Source organism: Myotis brandtii, unplaced genomic scaffold (genome assembly GCF_000412655.1).
Source record: "Myotis brandtii unplaced genomic scaffold, ASM41265v1 scaffold639, whole genome shotgun sequence".
Lineage (NCBI taxonomy): Eukaryota > Metazoa > Chordata > Mammalia > Chiroptera > Vespertilionidae > Myotis > Myotis brandtii.
The window spans coordinates 882,561-899,795 of NW_005370452.1; the positions used below are offsets into that span (position 1 = coordinate 882,561).

Consider the following 17,235-nt stretch of genomic DNA (forward strand, 5'->3'; position numbering starts at 1 on the left):
CCTCATTAGGACAATGGGGACAGTGACACCTCCTCTCGCAAGGGCATTGAGGACTGGAGGAAGCTGTTCGGACCTTCTGTGGGTGTGGTGAGGTGCCCACATCTCATCTCCCACATTAGATGACCAGCTTATGATGATAGTAGCCCAACTTAATCATCTTGTTAACTCATTTGGCTGCTTAAATGGTAACAGGTAGTTAATGAATGTTTGTTGAATGAATGAAAGATCACTAGTTCAATTGGGTGACTTTATAGAGTAAACAGATCCCTGTCCTTGTGAGTGCACAAATAGGAACAGAGACAGAGAGAAAGAGAGAGACAGAGAGATACAGAGACATAGCGATACATAGAGAGACAGGCAGAGACAGAGATACAGAGATAGAGACAGAGATAGAGATAGAGAAGGAGACAGAGATACAGAGACAGTCAGAGAGTCAGAGACAGCGAGACAGAGGGATACAGAGAGACAAACTTGTTCTGGATTCATTTTCTGCCTTGTCTGAGGCTCAGCAGTGCCGGTCTCTCCGTTGTGCCTCCTCTGGAGAAGCCTGCATTGCCTAGTGTGGAGGGGGCATGGGAGTGGGCAGCTGTACCCACTGGGAACAGTCATCTTTCCAGTTCCCGTGGGAGCAGACTGGCAGCCCAGCCTCTGTCACACAAGGGTTGCCTCTGGGTTCTTGTGCAGCCTGCTTTTCGGTTTCTAATTTTGTTCTTTAACTCCATTCTGATGAGCTGCAGAGGAGGGTGCTTTAGGAAATGAGTATTTTTACCTTAGCTCCTGTCTCCTTCCTAGAACATGAATGGACTTTGAGACTATCATGCCAAGAGAAGTAAATCAGCCAGAAAAAGCTAAGAACTATATGATTTCACTCATATGTGGGATATAACAGTATGGTGGTTACCAGAGGGAAGGGGTAAAGGGTAAAGGGGGCCAAATATGAACCCCTGAGAAGAAGAAGGTTTGACTGGGTGGTGGGAACACAATGCAATATGCAGATCACGCATCACAGAAATGTACACTTGAAACCTATATGATCTTATTGACCAATGTCACCCCAATACATTTAATAAAAATAAAAAACCCAGAAATCAGATGTATCCATTTGCCATATCTTTAAATCAGTTAAGGATTTAATTGCCCTTAAATCTGATTATCTTAGTACTTTAGATGAACAGACATCTTTTTCTAAAAATATCTCTTTTCCCCATGAAAATGCCACACCACTGCTGGTTTTATAAGATATGATGCTCAAGACTTTCTTGTAAATGACTTCCTAAAAGAGTGACAGGGTAGGGAGCTGCTTGTTTTTTTTATTCTTCCATATGCATACTGCCTTGGGATATTGGCAATTATTATTTAAATCAAAAAAGAAACAACGAATAATGTACATCATTTGTCATTGTATCCTTCCTTGAATAAATTACAAAGTCACCAGTGAGAACCCCATTTTGGAAGTAACATAACAGTTCATTCTGTGCGTGAACAGGTACTGATTTTCAGCAGCAAGAACAACTCCCTTGTCTCCTGTATATATCTCTATATCTATATCTATCTATATCATCTATCTATATCTATATCATCTATCTATATCTATATGTAATTAGTATATACCTTAAAACGACCATGAAACTCTAGTATAACTTATATGCTTTTAGACACACCCTGTTATGCTATATTCATTCGTGTGGTCTTGTTTTTGGTGGTATTTTTCAACACTGCATGCACCACTGTTTGAAGAAGTTGCAGGTGTAGTGGTCTTGGATTGGGATGTAGATGAAGACTGACCTTTCGGGAGATGTACTAAAGCACTTGGTTGCAAATTCTCTCCTCCCTAGATCAGTGGTTGGCAAACTGCAGTTCGCAAGCCACATGCGGCTCTTTGGCCCCTTGAGTGTGGCTCTTCCTAAGCCTTAGGAGTACCCTAATTAAGTTAATAACAATGTACCTACCTATATAGTTTAAGCTTAAAAAATTTGGCTCTCAAAAGAAATTTCAATCGTTGTACTGTTGATATTTGGCTCTGTTGACTAATGAGTTTGCCGACCACTGCCCTAGTCTATTACATTTGGGCCTGATTAGCCATGGCTCTCCCACCTGTGAGTCTCCCCCACCAGCATGGTAACTGGCACATCCTAGGTTCTCAGTGTCATTTCAGTGACAAAGGTTCTGACCGGCCTCCTCCCAGGTGTGCCCCCTCTGGCGGATGTGTGTGGTGTCAGCTTGTCTCTTCCTAAAGACCTCTGTTGAGCACAAACTTACCACCTTGGATAATGGTGATACTGGTATCATTTCTTAGCACCCAGTGGTTTAGCACATGAATCGGTTGCCCTCAGAAGAGAATGGCCACAGAGAAGGCAGATACGGAGACAAAGTGGGGGACAAAGGTGGGGGTGTTGACTTGGGGGGTGGGGACAATGTGGATGACATCACCCTCTTGGCGTTTCCAGTAGGATCTGGTGCTCCTGTCCTGGAAATGATAGCTACATGATGTGACTGACAAATGGAGAACAAATTGATTGAATAATTTAAAAAAAAAATCAAGATGACTCTGTGCCCATAACTCAGAGCAAATATCCACTGAGGTTGGGTGGCAATCTACTTCCCAGTTGAAACGGATTATTAGCTCTTCTTGGTTTAACGGAATTAAATTCCATTTATTTATGCCAGTAAGTAAATACTGAATGATGTGAAAGAATTGGTGCTTTCAAGAAGAACTTCAAATATGCCCCCAATGAAGGTACATTGAAGAGAAAGAGCGGGTTCTGAAATTTCTTCTTCAAGGCTCCTGCCTTGGACATCAGTCCTCGCCCTGCGGGAGGACCATGCCCGCCTGGCACAGCATGGCGGCTGTAATGAACCTTTACTTAAATAAAATAGAGAACTTTGAGAAGTGCAACTCTGGTCTGTTTTTAGTTTTTTAAAAAGCCTGTACGACAGGTTTTATTTGCAGCTTCATGAAAACATTTGCAGAGTGTGGCTTGCTCACAATTTATTTCAACTGTGGTGCTTTCTCAGGTATTTTCTCTTTATAAATTTAGGAAGTGAAACAGAAACACGTGCTGCCATCCAGAGCCGCATGGCCACTGGGGGTGGAGGTTCCTGCCGAAGATGAGTAGGGATAGTGGGTATTTTGGCGTGAGCACGTCTACTGAGAAGCCACGGAGCCAGGGATGTCAGAACTTGCTTGTCAATGCCCTCCATTGCCCGTCCTTCGGTTGGTGACTGGGGCCAAGGGCCCATTTTTGGGGTGACTAACTCCAGCCCCAAAGCCTCCGGCTGTTGCATGGAAAAGCCGTCCATGTGGCTCCTGTGGCGGCACCCTCACCTGGTGAGCCGGGTGCCTGAGCTCACAGCCGGTGGCCTCTCACAGGTCCCACAGAGGCACTGAGCCTTCGATGCACAGTGTACAGTACATTTAAGGTGTTCTATTCTGTTTCATTCTCTTTCTTACGTAGGAAGAGAGTTCCGTCAGCAGAGACAGGACTTTCTATGGTCTCTGGCTCCTGACATGATGGCGCTACTAGGGTCCTGGGAAACCCAGGGCGGGAGTCTCACGACGGGTCAGGCCTGTGCCCGCCGTGCCCCAACTGCCCTGAGTAGTGGTGAGGTAGGGAAACATTGCCTTAGTCTGAGCAACCCTGAGTCCGCCCCACCCAAGCAAAAGCAGAGCCTGACACTGAACTGTGTGCAAGGTGTTTATTAGGAAAACTGTCCAGGGACCTAATGAGAGGCTGGCCACCTCCAGGCAGCCAGGATGTCCGCCCCCGTGAGGACGTCCCGCAGTGAGGACTCAGCCCTGCTGCCACACCGGCATCACCCGCATTCCATCCAAGTCCATCTCCTAACGAAGATGACAGCTACCACGTGCAGCCAGCCCCTCTGGGTAATACAAGGCGTGTTGGTGGTGGTGAGCCGTCCTGCCCACGCCCATGCCCACACCGCGAGGTGCCATCCTCCTGCTGCTCTCACTGTGGGTGTCCTTCTTTCTCCTCCTGTTCCTCCCAGGCACGGAGCACCTGGGACTGCCTTGTAGAGAAAGGAAAAGATCCAGGGCTTTTTACACATCATCTTGGGTACAGCCGAGCCAACCAGGCTGTAACACCAGGCATCACACCGATGCCAGAGGGACTGTGAGCCTGCGTTGTGGTCTGCGTAGTGTTTGTTGGGAAGGGAGCCACTGCTGGCCCTGCTACCTGCGGAGTCCCACGGAGACAGGCTCCTGCTAATGGGGCAAAAGTCAGCGAAATACAAGGGAAGGGCCCTGGGACAAGGAAGGCAAATGGCTTGATGCCAGCCCCCCGGGTTGCACACGCTCTTGCCTAACCTTTCGGGGCCTCTGTTCCTTCCTCTCAAACAATGCTAATGATATAAGACTGCCTCCTGCCCGATGGACTCCCTGGCTTTTCTTTCTTTTTTCTTTTTTAGACTCAGAATGTCTTATGTTTGAAAGAGCTCTTGAAAGGAAACGAGATGTAATGTTCAGCCATTGTCATTATCGGGGCTGCTTCAGGCTTTCAAAGGAGATGAAACATCTTTCTTCAGAGGGAGCTCATCCCGCTGCCACTGGGACTGTGTTGACAATCGGCCAGGTTGTGTTCTCTTGTAGGCAAACCTCTTCCTGAGGTGTCCCCTGAGGCAGCCGCCCCTGGACAGGAAGCTCCTTTGAGCCATTGAGAGGCTTTGGGCTTCCTGGCCTGGGAAGCCGGACCTGTCCGTGCCAGGACACTGGTCACTCAGCAGGACCTGGCAGATGACATGCAGACTCCAGTCACGCTGGTCAGAAATCCAGACACATTCCAGAGGGGTAAGTAAACAGGGGCAGGGGAGTTCAGGAAGAGTAGGTCGTGGGTCTGAGGAGACAGGGGACTTCCCCACCTGGAACCACAGGAGGCCTGCCGCAAAGGTGCGGGTGCTGAGGTTGGGTGGGAGATGAGGGGGTGGGCAGGCTGGTTCCTCCTGAGGCCTCTCTCCTTGGCATGTAGACAGACAGATGGCCCTTCTCCCTGCACCCTCATACGGTGGTCCCTCTGCATGTCTGTGTCCTAATCTCCTCTCTTCATAAGGACACAGTCATATGGAACTAGGGCCCACTCTGGCGACTTCATTTTACCTTCACTACCTCTTTTAAGACCATGTCTCCAAAGATGGTCCCATTCTGAAGTCCTGAGGATCAGGACTCTACATATGAATTCAGGCCCTAGAACAGCCCACAACAGGCTGTGCTATTCCTGACCTGAGGCAGGTGGGCCTGGCAGGCAGCGTGGACAGGACACCAGACTGGAGGGACTTTTCTGGGGTGTGCAGCAATGCTAAGTTGGAGATCAGAGACTGTGCCGACAGGAGAACGGGACCCATGTAGGAGAACTCTGGGAAGTTATATTTTAACAGGCAACGAGGGTTTCTAACTTTTCTTTACAAGTGATTAAGCTGAATTGGTCTTGTGGATGAATTAAGATTATTGATAGAGCAGAATGAATCAATAGCAGTAACACCCTAACAAGTAGTGTTAATTAATTCCCCCCTCATGGTGCAGCTTGCCTGGGATTAGATTTTATGAGCAGAGAAATTCTGCTGTTTTTGTTTCTTAAAAAGAAAGAAAGAAAGAGAGAAATACATTCCCCTGATTGCTTGAGAAACTGCTATAAATGAACTAGAGGTCTGGTGCATGAAAATTCATGCACTGGAGGGGGGTGTCCCTCAGCCCAGCCTGCACTGTCTCCAATCTGGGACCCTTCGTAAGTGTGAAGATGAAGTTTAGGAAGGTTGTCCGATAAACCCCAAAGAGACAGAGAGTAAGGGGCAGGTGGGGTCTCAGTCCCACCCTGTGTGAGTTAAAAAGCAAAAGCCAGTTACAAGGCTTTTCTGCCTGCCTGATCACCCCCTAACCACTCTCCTGCCAGCCTGATCACCCCCTAACCACTCCCCTGAAGGCCTGATTGACACCTAACTGCTTCCCTGCTGGCCTGGTTGCCCCCAACTGCCCTCCCCAGCTGGCCATCTTGTGACCATATGGGGGTGGCCATCTTGTGCGAGGGCATGATGGTCAATTTGCATATTACTGCTTTATTATATAAGATGTCCAGGCTGCATGGCTGAAACCTAGGCATGTGCCCTGATGGGGAATCAAACCAGGAGCCCCACTGGCCAGGCAATGGTGATATTTTTAAATTAAAAAATATGAATATAGTTTCAGTTCATTACCAGTGGCTAATTTGAAACCTACATGGAGTATGTTATCTTTATGGCAACGTCCAGGCTGCATGGCTCATTAAAAAGGCAGCATCTTGATTCTGTGTGCTCCCTGCTGCTTATGACTGTGGGAGGGAGAGTGTGTGACTCAGTGCCAGCTCACAGGTGGGAATCACAGGGAATAATGGGTCCTAAAGATGCCAGGACCACGCGCTCCACAGCAGAGAAATATGCAGAGCGAGGCAAGTACGGTTTCAGGTGAGTACCTGCAGGACCAGAGAGGCCTGGTGTTTTAGAAAATACCTTGTTTTTAAACACTCCTGTCCACTCACCCTTGAAACAGTTGCACTGTAAACACACGAGTCCAGGCATCATCTCTTGGGTTCTGCATCCCACCTTGGCCTGTCTGTGCCTCATTGCCCCAGACTCTCCCCCACCTGCCCCTCGGTCTACATGGAGCCTCTCACCTGGTAGTGTCACTGGGCCAGGTGATGGCCTGGAGCTGGGAAGGTCAGCTATGGTTACTGGGGGTATCAGAGGGGCTGGGTTTGCAGACCAGGACCCTGGGGACCCGAGGGGCTGAAGGTGGGACAATAACACTGGGAGCAGGCAGGATAGCTCCCGCCTTCCTTCTACCCTCTTCTGTTCAAAGCCCCATTTCTAACAGCAAGAAGAGGACCCAGTTCCTCAGTGCCACTGGAGGTGAGCAGTGCAAACAGGGAAGCTGTGAGCCCTCCCTACACCCTGTCCATCACATGCATCCCGAGGGAGCAGGGTCAAGTCACTGTGTGCAGAGGGTGCTTTTGCCCACTTCCCTGGAGCTGATCAAACCCAGGTCCAGACACACTGGGAGCTGCACTGCACTGCGCAATGCCTGAAGGTGCTGGAAGCTTCTGGAAACGACTTGTGGGATTTTATCAAGACCAGGCCTTTCTCGGGTGTGGCCCCTGGAATGTTAGTAGGTGCTGGGGGACAGTTTCTGCCTCTGGGACATGGAGACAGTGAGAGGGTTTCCATCTGAATCTAAGAGTTAAATAAGGGCATAAATGGGGGCCTTGCCCAGTGCCCAGCACAGGCAGGTCTTACAGATTTACTAATCATAGTGCCTGTGAGGGGCATGCTGCTCCAGGAGCCCCAGAGTTCTCCACCTTGGAGTTGACAAAGCTTCTCCCAAAACAGCAATTAGAATAACAGTGAGTTAACACAGAGGCCCCACAACATGACCAAGTGCCCCAGCGCCGGGTTCCAGACTTAAATGCAAATGTAGGACGCATGTTTGAAATGAATGAATTCCATGTAAATGACAGATAAATTTTAGTGTATTGATGTCTCAGGTTGTCCTTCTCACCACTACTCTGTTGGGTGGAAAACATCACACCCATCGTAAGTGTGAAGATGAAGCTTAGGAAGGTTGTCCAATATTCCCCCAAAGAGACAGAGAGTAAGGGGCAGGTGGGGACTCAGTCCCAGGCTGTGTGAGTTAAAAAGCAAAAGCCAGTTACAAGGCTTTATGTAGCATTTTATACCAGTTTAAAATAAGTATTTTTAAAATATCTATTATTAAAATGTAAACATTTTTCTTCAGTCAATATGTACTAATCATGATATATATTTTTTAAAATATGTTTTTATTGATTACAGAGAGAGGAAACAAGTGGGAGGGAGAGATAGAAACATCAATGAGGAGAATCATTGATCGGCTGCCTCCTGCACGCCCCCTACTGAGGAATCCAGCCAGCAACCTAGGCAAGTGCCCTGACAGGGAATCGAACCAGGAGCCCCACTGGCCAGGCAATGGTGATAATTTTAAATTAAAAAATATGAACATAGTTTCAGTTCGTTATCAGTGGCTACTTTGAAACCTACATGGAGTATGTTATCTTTATGGCAACTTTGAAGTTGAAAAGTTACTAGGGTGGTGAAGATCTGGGGCGGGGAGGTGGGGGTAGGCTGTGGGCGTCAATGGGGGAAAAAGGGGGACAATATGTAATACTTTCAACAATAAAGAATTATCTTTAAAAATAGTTTGCATTGGGTCACATGCATAACTACGTGGTTTTTCTCATGGGACCTCAGGGAAAGCATCCCTGGGGGTGCTGGGTGTGCACTGAGGCAGCTGACTTCCCAGGTCCTGTGCTAAATTTCTCAGGTGCCCAGATATTGTGACCACACAGCCCTCATGCATGCACACTCCCTGGGCAGTCGCCGAGGAAAGGCAACGTCAGGCCCAAGGTCAGGGACTTTGGAAAAGTGAGTGAGCCTGGCTGAGGCCGATGAACTGGGCCAGTGGAATCTGGAATCAGGGAACAGGAAGACAGAGCCATCCTGAACCCTCTGCTACACCGAATCTGACCTCCAGGTTCCCCAAATAGCCCTGCACAGTGTGCCCTGTCTGTCTCATGTGACATTTCTTTCTGAAACCTCTAATCCTGTTCTGGCATCTATGGCGGCCTCCTTCCCTTTGAAACTCTCTCTGATGACCCAACGGACCTTCATTATCCCTGTTTATAAAACACTGTCTCCATCTCAAAGGATTTACAATCTGGAAGATGAGACCTACAAGCAAATCATCTGCTATGGAGCAATGTGCTCTAATTGTCTAAGCTGTATGTCATATTTCCAAAATAGCAGATATATCTTGGTCTGGTATTGTTATCTCTTCATGGGTCATCATTTTTGAGATGAGGAAATTTGTCTTAAAACTTAAAAAAATATTTTTTATTTTTTGTAGAGGAATTTTAAGTTCACAGCCAAATGGAGAGGAAGGTACAGACATAGCCCGTAAAGCAGCAGTTCTCAACCTGTGGGTCGCCAACCTATGGGTTGCAATCCCTAAGGGGGTCGAATGACCCTTTCACCGGGGTCGCCTAAGACCATCGGAAAACACATATATAATTACATATTGTTTTTGTGATTAATCATTATGCTTTAATTATGTTCAATTTGTAACAATGAAAATACATCCTGCATATCAGATATTTACATTACGATTCATAACAGTAGCAAAATTACAGTTATGAAGTAGCAACGAAAATAATTTTATGGTTGGGAGTCACCACAACATGAGGAACTGTATTAAAGGGTTGCAGCATTAGGAAGGTTGAGAACCACTGCCTTAAAGCCATATTTCCAGGCTTCTACCTTCACTCCTAGAGGGATAGCTACCATCTCCCGAGGATAGGGAGTGTGGTGCCCATGTTGCCTTCGCCCCGAGTACACCTGGTGGGTTTCTAGTCTGGCTCCACTTACCCGCTGTGACTGCACATGGGTTACAGCCTCAGCGCAACTCTGTAACAACGGAGCAACAGCACCTGCCACACATGGGGTTGTTTCTTGGAGTTTAATAGTGCTGCAGAGTTATCTTTTAGAGCATTAAGTGAGAGTGTGCGTATCTATAGGTACATATACATATGTATGTATTTCTACATCTGTGTAGATATGGATATACATAGAGACATACATACACACATATAATCTGAGTATATATGTATGTATAGAAGAAGAGACATATAGGGGTGGGCAAAAGTAGCTTTACAGTTGTTCATATGGAAAAAGACATGCAGGTTATAATTATTACAATAGCTTTATTGACTCAAAAGAATGTTACAATGGCATGGTAAACCTACTTTTGCGCACCCCTGTACACATGTAGTGCATATAGGTGTCTTTATATTTGTTTGGCTAGATGATTTACATCTATCTGTCTCTGTTATATTGAGGTGCACAGTGTTGGTCCCACCACGTATTGTGCAGCAGGACGCAAACCGGCCTCCCCACCCTGGTTGTCCTGACCCCCTTGCTCCCGGATACGGTGGCTCTTTGAGGGGAACCAGCAACCTCAGAACATGTAACCACATCCAGTCCCCAGGAACCACAAAAGGTCATTGAATTTAGAACATGCATTTTTTTCTCCCTGATGCAGTTTTCATCTTCACCTGAGAACACAGACGGTAGCAATTACTAAATGGACTGTCAGGCCTGCATTGAAGCTCAGCTGGACCCCACGGCCCAGCCCCTGACCCCTCGGCACGTGGGACAGTATCCTCATCATTACCATGGCTCTGGTCAGATGTGCAAACTGTAATACTTTCCCAGCTCTGCTGAACTTGTTAGGATTGTGAATGATTGGCTGTGGCCCCTTTGAAAGCATGCCCCAGTGTACGGACCGGACCTGTTACTTCTCTGTTGCCCGTAGACACCACTCTGTGCCTCTCTGAATCATATCACTCTTTCTCTTGGCTGCTGCCGGATCCCGTCTGTCATCATGAAATAATTGCTGGTTACATTTTAATAAAAAGATAGGCGATTCGTTAGAATTACACAATGGTGGCTTCATGCCTTAGGTCACCACTGACCAAGCCTACTTCCAGAGAGGTCACATTTCAGCATTAAATGCTCCAAAAAGTTAGCCTCCCAGGAGGGGAGTGAAAAACGCTGCACTGTGAGATGGTGCCAGGGGTCACTGTGTTACAAGGCTGATAGATTCAGTACCTGACAGGGCTTCTAACAACGCGGACATGATCTGAAGCATGTACAGAGCTTTGCGTGTCACAGAGGGCTATATAATCTGAGTATATATGTATGCATAGAAGAAGAGACATGTCTGAAGCATGTACAGAGCTTTGCGTGTCACAGAGGGCTTTCCAATGCCATCTATTATTCGTCTTTATGATGGTCCAGGGCAGCGTGTTTTAGATGAGAATATGCTGGCATAAGGAAATAAATGATCAAGAATGGAGTCTTAAAGAGCCAGCTCTCCTGCCCCCCAGGCTGTGAGTCTCCATTTCTGCACTGACCACAAGAAAGAGGAGACAGCCAAGACCCCCAGGGTGAGGGGACTCAGGTGTTGCTGGGGCACAGGAAATGAGCTCGGCCACGTGGCTGGACAGCCATGGAGTCTGGGGCTTCAGGAACTCAGACAAGTTGGCGGGACAGTCAGGAAGGTTCGCCCAACGCCTGTTCTCTGATGCACTTGAACTCACTTTGCTTCCAAAAGCACTGAGGCCTTTTACATGTGAGGATCAATACAAGTCCGTATTTAAAAGTATGTTTCAAATGGGGCATTGTCCTGATGCCCTGCTCCCTGGGAATTAAGTCACTCACCTCCTCTGTCAGGTGGTGACTGGGAACTTCCTGGGGACCTTAGTCTTTCAAGTAAAATCTGGAATCGACTTTGCCTGGACAAACCAGGAAAACAGACTCCCTCCTAAACAAATAACGGATTCCAGACTTCTCGATTATTTAATGTCCATTAAACAACATCATTATTATTAGAGTGGAAGGAAAAAACGGATTGCCTCGATGTGATTTCTATTAAAAAAGTAGTTTGGGTTTGTAAGTTGTATAAAGGAATTCATAAAACGGCTCCTTTATTAACTCGTTAAAATGGGAAACAATAAACAGAAATGAAATACAATGTAATGAAATCAATACATAAGCTGGCGTATTTTTAATTATAACTTAAATTAACCAGCGTATCTCCTTTGTGGAAGAATTAATTTCTAAAACAAAATGAACTCTATAAAGTACACTCAATTACACTTGGGGATTGCAAATTTTCTGTCCGTGGCACTCAAAAGATTTTGTTTTAAATTCTGGTTGAAATTATTGTAACTATTTGTATACTCATTTCCCCTAACAAGAAAGGGTTCTCACCTGCTTTCTTGCTTGCACATAATTTGTCTGTAAAGTTGGTATTCCCCTAAGCAATGTTTTTTTTTTTTAAATATATTTTTATTGATTTCAGAGGAAGGGGGGGTGGAGAGATAGAAACATCAATGATGAGAGAGAATCATTGATTGGCTGCCTCCTGCACGCCCCCTACTGGGGATTGAGCCAGCAAGCCAAACCAGCTAGGGACTAAGCAATGGTTTTGACCTAAAAAAAAAAAAAAAATTAATGGTTTCTGGCATGAAGGCGGGTGAGGATTTGCTGAGTTCCTTGGACCCTCAGGGAGCCTTGTGGCAGGAGAATGAAGTGCTGGAGCTTCACCCCTCACCCAGAGAACAGAAGAGCTCAGTTTTATTTGTTTTAAATATATGACTTTCTTGCTTACCCTGAAAAAAAAAATTTTGGAAATCACTGGGTCCACCGGGCTGATGATCTTTACATAGTTAGGTTTCAGCCAGAAGAAAAAGTGAAGGTGGCTCTATGTGAACGTGGTTACAGGTTTGGTGCACCTGCTGATTGCTTTTGCTCTACCTGATCCTGGGTCCTCACAGAGCAATGCAGAGGAGCATGGGCTCAGGGCAAACACATGAAAACTGGTACCAATATCTTTCTTGTCCCTCAGCTGAAGAATTTGAAATCAAGCATATCTTTTTTTGTATGTGTGTGCTACACACTATTAGGACAAGGAAAAATTAAGCTAGCTCCAGGAAATCTTTGCTTCTGAATGAAAAACTGAGCCAAGGACAGTAGCTACTTATGAAGGTGGCACTGGCTCATCAAGGCTCCTGCCTGGTGTGCCAACCATGCCTAATCTCTTCGGTCATACACTCTGCCCGATCCTGTCTGCTTGGCAGCTTTGTAGGACCTTACTTACAGTCGGGCAGTCCAGGTCCTTAAGTCCTAAAACACTCGAATTTTCCCATTTCAAGACCCTCCAGACACCATGTCTTCTATTTGGCAGTAGGTCAGATAAACTCAACTTCCTTTGATCACCAAGTCTTTTTTGTGGTCTTTTTGGGGAGTCAGAAATCCATACCAGAAATCTGACAGGTCAATCAATGTTTCCACAGGTGTGGGCTGTCCTAAAAAGTCTGACTCGGTGAGATGGAGGGACATAAGGTGAATCGTAGTGTTTCAGGATTGACCAAACGCAGGCTGTTGGTCAACGGTTTGGCATTTCCCAAAAGGGCTTTGCAGTAAAAATCTCACTGGATGAAGGTAAAAAAGATCTTCCACACCTGAGACCATGATAGAAGAGGCAAACAGTGCAAGGGATGCCCGAAGAAACAAGAATGCGAATGTGACAGTTGGGGAATAAAAGGCCAAGAGCAAAAAAGACAGAAGTAACTGAGTGAACATAAATGTCTGTATTTGGGCTCAAATTCAATTGCAGATACTGCATGTGGGTGATCTGGTTTGATGAAAGTTTGAGGATCAAGGGTTTGGAGCATTCAGCAGGTGACAAGATCAACGTGGACCAGTGGGCAGTGCTCTGTTCAGAGGGGAGCCAACCCCAGGCTGCTTGATGGAGCCCATGTGGGAACCATGTGAGACCTATTTGCTTTGTCCCGATTAGCTTCAGAGGGCTTGTGATAAAGCACAGACTCCTGTCTGACCCCCGCCTCCAGTTCTGACTCAGTTAATCTGCGGTGGGGTCTGAGAACTGCGGATAGACTAATGATGCCCAGACCTCTCCAGGCCCAGGGTGGTCCAGGTGTTTGTTCTATGTGCCATTGTCCAGGACCCCTGAGATGATGGGACCCTTTGTAGGTCTGGGCTGGTGAGTACTCTGCCCTGAGCTTTGTGGAGGACACATGGGAGGCTGAGGTTATGGGTGGCTTTTCCCGTCATGGTCAGCCCTCTGGTCAGTGTGGGTGGGCTCCTTCCCAGGGACCAGGGAGCCCTGAAGGTTTAGCGGAAGAGATAATATCACTTCGGGAGGAAAGAGCTTATTAGTACAGTAAGCACCTGAAAAGTTATCAGCCTCGAACTAAATTCTTTTGGCAGGTAATGTCACACTCGTCTGTGTCTTATGTAACTCTTCTGGTTGTCAAACTGGAGCGGCAATGATGCAAGGCTATTTCTCTTTATCATTTGTTCCACGTAGTCTGAATATTTGTAGGTTCTAAAGCACAAATTATTAATATGGTTCTATAAGTTCGACACTGTTTTCCTTTCTTTCAAATTTGAAATTCTGCTGAGTTCTGAAACACTTCAGAGCAGGGATGGTAGATGACTGGTGTTGCCTCACCAGAACCTAGTGACCATCAGTCCAGCCATCCACATCAAATAAGGGCAACAGGGCCAATGAAACGTGTCATTAAAGATCCAAATCGCACCAGCAGCCAGGGTATTTGGTTCTCTCTAGACTCTTCCTTCCTTGGCTTCAAATCCCAGTGGCCCCCAGCTCTTCTAGCCACATTGGTTGACCAGCTGCCCTTGAGTTGAAAGCTTTCCCACCTGAATCCTCATCCTCTTGCTTATCCCCCAACCTTGTTTTAGACAATTCCCCAACCTCCTGCCTGGGTTGGGATAGAGGCATTTTCCTGACTCCCAGAGACAAACTGTGTGCATATGTGACCGCAAACGTCCAGCTTTGTGATCATGTGTCCAAAGCTGCTATTAGACACACAGGGAACTGGCAACAATGGCGTTCTTCTTTCTTCCCTCCTAAAAGTGCCTCTTCATTCCCCCATCAGTGTTCTGTTCTTGCTAAGCAGCTAAAGTGCATTTATTGGTGAATACATGGCACACAGGTACTCAGGGCTCCCAGGCAGTGGGGTTGTGTTTGGTGCAGGGTTCTTTCCTGGAGCCTTCTGGGATCATTTCAGGCCCTGGCAGGTTGGCACTGCTCCCTTCTTACCTTTAATGTCTGACCAATCAACAGAGCACGCTCTCTGTTTGCCATTTTCTCATCAACATTAAATGAACCTCCAATCTCTCTCCATCTCTCTCTGCCATACACACACTCTCACCGGGAACCCCACCCACCTTGTTTGATGAGACAGCGCTATGCTTGTCCAACATGATCCCATGTCTGCCTCTACATGGAAAACTCCTTAGGGCAGAAACTTGGTTCAGCATAATTTCATCTATTATTCAGCTATCTCTGTGTGGCTCTGGTATCTTATAAGTGATAAATTATAATGAAAGAAAACCTGCTCTCCAGTTAGTCTTGGAAAATGCAAGATCAAATTCTTCCAGCCAATATATTGCCCCCCTTGCTCATGAGCACTCATGAGAGAGAGGGGCGCTCCGAGCCCCCTGGGAAGGGTCTTCTGTCTCTGTCTAACCCTGTATGTGAGGACTTCACACCCTCTTGTCTTCCCCAGATTCTCCTATTGTAGTGGGATCACTTGCAGTGAATTTGAGATCCTGTTTAGGAAGGCTCAGGAGAAGATGCTAAGAGCTTCAGACAGTGAGGTGAGGGTGGGGGGGGAGCGGGAAAGGGCGTGGGTAATAAAGTCCTCCTGACAGTAGCCACACACTCAGACTCCCCTTGGTTCTAATACAGGTGAACCACCCTTCCAAGCCAGTTTTCAATTTCTTCCTGTCTCACCATATAGCTCCTGCTCCCTTCTCTGCTCTGCCATTTCCCTCTCTGTTCCAACACAGGGTTGGGCACACTGTGTGTATTTAAGAGTCTCAAATGTATTTAATTTACCTTAAGCATCCTTTAGGTAATTTGCAATTAGATATAAAAATAGTGACAAAAATAAAGAATTTAATACTTTCTCATGTATGTTCTATTTCAGTTAAATATCAATAACTGAGAACTTAAAAGGAAGAGCGTTCTGTATTTTTAAGCATTTGAAAAAGTCCTCTTTCAATTGATTGATTATCCATTTACTTATTACTGCTGGGTTTCTCAGAAATGTCAACATGTAAATGTGAATGAGTTTTTTTCCATACTTGTTTGACCTCCACCTCTCTCCCTCTTTTGCCCCTAGTATAGTGCTTGGTGGAATAGTTTGGGAAAAATTCATAATTACCCTTGCCTGAGAGTATAGTTTCACAACATTCAAAGTGCTTCCCTGAACACATCCTAAAAAAACTCCAACTGGATGAGGTGGAGAAAGGGTAGGACATAGAATCGTATGCAGTGGGCTTGGGCATGGACGTTGACCTGTTCACTGCACAGTTAGTATCACTTATCTGCTGCCTCATATGCACATATTTTTAAAAAAATATATTTTATTGATTTTTTACAGAGAGGAAGGGAGAGGGATAGAGAGTTAGAAACATCAGTGAGAGAGAAACATCGATCTGCCGCCTCCTGCACACCCCCCACTGGGGATGTGCCCGCAACCACAGTACATGCCCTTGACCGGAATCGAACCTGGGACCCTTCAGTCCACAGGCCGATGCTCTATCCACTGAGCCAAACCGGCCAGGGCTCATATGCACATATTTTATTAGGATGCTCACTAGGCCTATGTGTCATGCTTCCGTCTACACAGCCAGGACGTTCTTCTTTTTGCTTTTCCGCCAGAGCCCTCAGCCTCCAAGAGCTGGAGCTTTCCACCACGTTTAGTTGGAAGGGATTTTGGCATGAATGCCTGCCAGGAGCTGATGCTGCTAATTACTTTTTGAATGGCCCAAACTCTCCGAGTAGGCTGAACACTACACAGTGGAGGCTCCAAACACTTGTCAACACCCCAGCGTGCCAGCACTGGAGCACTGACAAAGAGTTAATAATACCTTCAATGCTACTGGAAACCTTCACTCATCTTCTTGGTAGACCAGAAGACTTTTTTTCTTTTTAAATTATTTTATTTTATTTTTTAAAATTAAATTTATTAGAGTGACATTGGTTAATAAGATAAAATGACTTCAAGTGTACATTTCTATAATACATGACTGGTATATGGCATTGTGTGCCAACTACCCACAGTCAAATCATCTTCTGTCATCATATATTTGGCTACCTTTACCCTTTACTATGCCCTGCCCCCTTTCTCTCTGGTAATACTGTTGGCTGTGTCTATGAGTTTCAGTTTTATATCTCACATGAGTGAAATCATATGGTTCTTAGCTTTTTCTGACTGATTTATTTTGTTTAGCACAGTATTCTCAAGGTCCATCCCTATTGTTGCAAATGGCAGTATTTCATATTTTCTTATGGCTGAGTAATATATATATCTACACTAATAAAAGAGAAACATGGTAATTAGCGTACGACCGCTACCCTTCCCATTGGCTAATCAGCATATCCTTATGCAAATTAACTGTCAGCCAAGATGGCGGCCGGCAGCCAGGCAGCTGGAAGCGAACATGAGGCTTGCTTGCTCCAGTGACTGCAGACTCCAACGTTCCCCGCCTGACTTGCCGGCCTCTGAGTTGCAACTCTAAGCAACTATGTACTATGTTGCAAAT

At 46.1% G+C, this 17,235-nt stretch overlaps 1 long non-coding RNA gene across 1 annotated transcript in view; it reads left to right on the plus strand.

The window, feature by feature from the left end:
- Positions 1 to 13,712: 13,712 nt before the first annotated feature.
- The window catches only part of LOC106723758, an 11,587-nt gene continuing 8,064 nt past the window's right edge, over positions 13,713 to 17,235 (plus strand). Inside the window, exons 1-2 of the long non-coding RNA XR_001359473.1 lie at positions 13,713 to 13,723; positions 14,637 to 14,640. This is a non-coding gene — a long non-coding RNA (uncharacterized LOC106723758). The remainder of the gene's footprint in view (positions 13,724 to 14,636; positions 14,641 to 17,235) is intronic.